Below are 3,613 nucleotides of genomic sequence, written 5' to 3' on the forward strand. Positions count from 1 at the left end.
ACAGACAGAGGGACGGGGGCTTTGTGAGAGCAGTGCGGGCGGCGTGGGCGTCCAACCACGCACTACACCTGTTGTTGTCAAGAGGGAGCCACACGGCGCTCACGTAAAGATCCCGCTCTCAAAGGAGGCGGAGGCGGTCGCCCGGGCAGCCTTGTGTTCACCCGACGAAAGGAGGGGGGGGGGGGCGAAGGGAAGAGGGTGGGTGGGGGCTAGGGTGAGGGAGTACGTAAGGGGAAGTGGGGCGAAAGGAGGGAAGGACGAGGGGAGGGGAGGGCGAAGGAAGGAAAGGGGAAAGGGGAGAGTAAGAGCAAGGGGAAGACGGAGGAAAGGGAATGGGGTCCGTGGAAGTGGGAGTTGGGGAGAGGGGAGAACGAGGCAAGGAAAAGTGGGGACGGGACAAGGGCTGGACAAAGGAGGAGGGGAGGAGGGTAAAGTAGTGGAAGAGGAGTGGAATGTGGTAGAGGGTGTGGGGAGAGGACGAGCGTGAGTCGAGCTGGGGTGATGGGGAGGGGAGAAGAGGGGGAGAAGGAGGGGGCGGAGGGGGTAGGGCATGAGTGACGGAGATGCCTGACAAGAGTGAAATAACGCCAGCTCCGTCTTGTGTACAGGTTATACATTAGACGAACATTAAGTGTGGTGTTGCGGCGAGAAGACCTGAGGAGGGAGGGAGGAAGCGGGAAAGGGGGCGAGAGGAGGGAGGAAGGAGGACAGCGAAGGGAGGGTGGAGGTTGGAAGGGAGAAGAAAGAGGGAGTAGAGAAGAGGAAGGATGGAAGAGAGGGAGAGGTGTGGCGGTGTGTGGTGGGGGAGGGAGAGGGAGGGGGTAAAGGGAGAGAGAAAGAGGGAGTGAGAGGTGGGAAGGTGCGTGGGGAGGGAGAGGGAGGGAGCAGAGGAGCGAGGGAGCGAGGGAGCTTAAGATTTATTTAGATGCCTTACCACATACCGCCACACGCAACCAAGTGAACAAATTGCCGTATAAATTCTCGGCATATTGACCATCACGTGTCATCTGAGTGCTCTGCCTCGGGTAATGCTGCTTCTCGGTACGGTCATGTGGCGCACGGCCATTTCATACGCACACACGTACACATACGCACACGTACACACACAAACGCACAAGTAGAGACTATTGCAAATACATGAACTCGTGCAGACGCGGACACACACACAGTGGCATATGTGCACTCGTTCATGCATGTACTCACTTATCTGTACAAACGCACATGAAAACGCACAAATGCAGACACACGCATCCAGACATAATCACACGCACACACGTCCACAAACAGCCTTCTCTCCTTTCCCGCTCGCATTAGGAGCTTAGTTGGACAAATAACATGCGGTGACAGGAATCACTGCCAGCGCGTCCTACGCTGCCGCCATGCAGGGTCAGAAGTATGTACATACTTACATACACACATACATTCATCAATGCAGACATGCCTGTAGACATAGAGGTTCAAAAATGTATACATACAAACACATAGAAACTTACAACATACACGCGCGCGCACACACACACACACACACACACACACACACACACACACACACACACACACACACACACACACTCAGAGGTCGCCGCGTGTGCGTGCTTCCTGACGCCCATAAACCCGCTGTCACGCTCGCCTCGGCCCCGTCCGCGTCCGAGGCTCCGCCGCGAGAGAGGACGGGCGGCAGTGTACTGAAAATTGCAGAGAGCATTTGCATTGCATTCGTTCCTGAGGAGTCACTTAGCGAGCGTCGTCGGCGGCGCAATCGGCCCGAGCGGCACCGACGGGGGGGGGGGGGGGCAATACGGAACTGTTTGCCAATTAGCCTTCAGGTAAGCGCCCGCCTCGCTCTGACGTCGGCGAACGAGGTTCAATATCGGGCATTCTTTCCCGGGCTTGTAACTCATGGCGATCCACTCGCCTTCCCGATCCGCCCTAAAGTATATCTTTAATAATTCAGGCGGCGCGGAATTTTTAAGGGAAACTATCCATTAGCAGTCGATGCCGCAGCTCTCGCCTCGCCCTTCGATAACCAAATCCATTTGGCGTCTCATCGCCATCCAATATGGAAGACAGCGAAGAGCAGGAGAGGGAGGCGCCCCGCCCCCCGCTAAAGTCATCGGGACAAAGCCTAAGCCGGAGCTAAAGCCAGCGTTTGGGACGAGCCTGGAAACGGCGGCCGGGTGGCGGGGAGGGGGGGAGGGGGAGGGGGAGGGGGAGGGGGCGGAAAAAGTGAGTGGCAGAATGAACAGCACAGCCTCCGCTTCCCAAACTTTTCCCGCCTCGTTGAAATTTCCAGCAACACTTCGTTTTCCACATGCCTACCTCCGCCTGGACTCTCGTCGCTCCCATAAACACATGGACCGCGCACTCGCATTCTTGGTATCTAGATTAGCAAACTTTCCAACCTGGGTTTCTGGACGACTTCCCTTCCATTTTACTTGCAAATGAGAAACCAGAATTTCCCGCCAATATTTTTCCCTCCCTCTCGTCGCTCCACCTAACCCCCTCCCTCCCCTCCCCTCCGCCCCCTCCATGGACGAGCAGCGGGACCAGGAATGGGGCTTCTTCCCTTCCTACATTCCCGCTCCTCTGCACCAGAACCACAGAGGGATGGCGCCCCTCCTCCTTCCCCTCTCTTCCCTCTCCCTTGCCCCCCTCCCACCCCACCCTTTCCCTTTCTCCCTCTCCCTCCCCTCTCACCCTTCACCCTAAGCCCCCTCTCTCCCTTCTCTTCTCTTCTTTCCCCAGCCCCTCCCTCCTTCCCTGCCATCCCCTTCCTCCCTGCACACGCCCCCTCTCCCTCCCCTCCTTACCACGTCCCCCTCTCCCTCCCCTCCTTACCACGTCCCCCTCTCCCTCCCCTCCCCTCCCCTCCGCTCTGCGCCATCTGCCAACCCTCCCTGAATTTTCCACACGGAACGGCCTCTCCCGAACGCCAATGGGCCATGAATGGCGAAGGGGAGCGGAGAACCCACGCTGCGGATTAAGACGGTGCGCGCGAAAATACGAAGGAGGGAGAGAGAGAGAGGGGAGATAAAAAGGGAGGGAGGAGTATGGATGGCGTAGGTTCATAGGGAAAGGGAGGGAGGATGGGTGCAATGAAGGCATGGGAGAAATGGAGAGAGAGAAAGAGAAGGCATATATATATATATATATATATATATATATATATATATATATATATATATAGATAGATAGATAGATATAAATATATATATATATATATATATATATATATACATATATGTATGTATATATATATTATATATATATATATATATATATATATATATATATATATATATAAAAAGAGAGTGAGAGAGAGAGAGAGAGAGAGAGAGAGAGAGAGAGAGAGAGAGAGAGAGAGAGAGAGAGAGAGAGAGAGAGAGAGAGAGAGAGATGAAGAAGACAAAAAAAAAAAAAAAAATGAACGAGAGAGAGAAGCAGCTTGAGGAGAAGAGGGAGCGAGCGGGAGAGAGAGGCAGCTTGAGGAGGAGAGGGAGCGAGCGAGAGAGAGAGGCAGCTTGAGAGGGAGAGGGAGCGAGCGAGAGCGAGAGGCAGCTTGAGGAGGAGAGGGAGCGAGCGAGAGAGAGAGGCAGCTTGAGGAGGAGAGGGA

Source organism: Penaeus chinensis, chromosome 37 (genome assembly GCF_019202785.1).
Source record: "Penaeus chinensis breed Huanghai No. 1 chromosome 37, ASM1920278v2, whole genome shotgun sequence".
Taxonomy (NCBI): domain Eukaryota; kingdom Metazoa; phylum Arthropoda; class Malacostraca; order Decapoda; family Penaeidae; genus Penaeus; species Penaeus chinensis.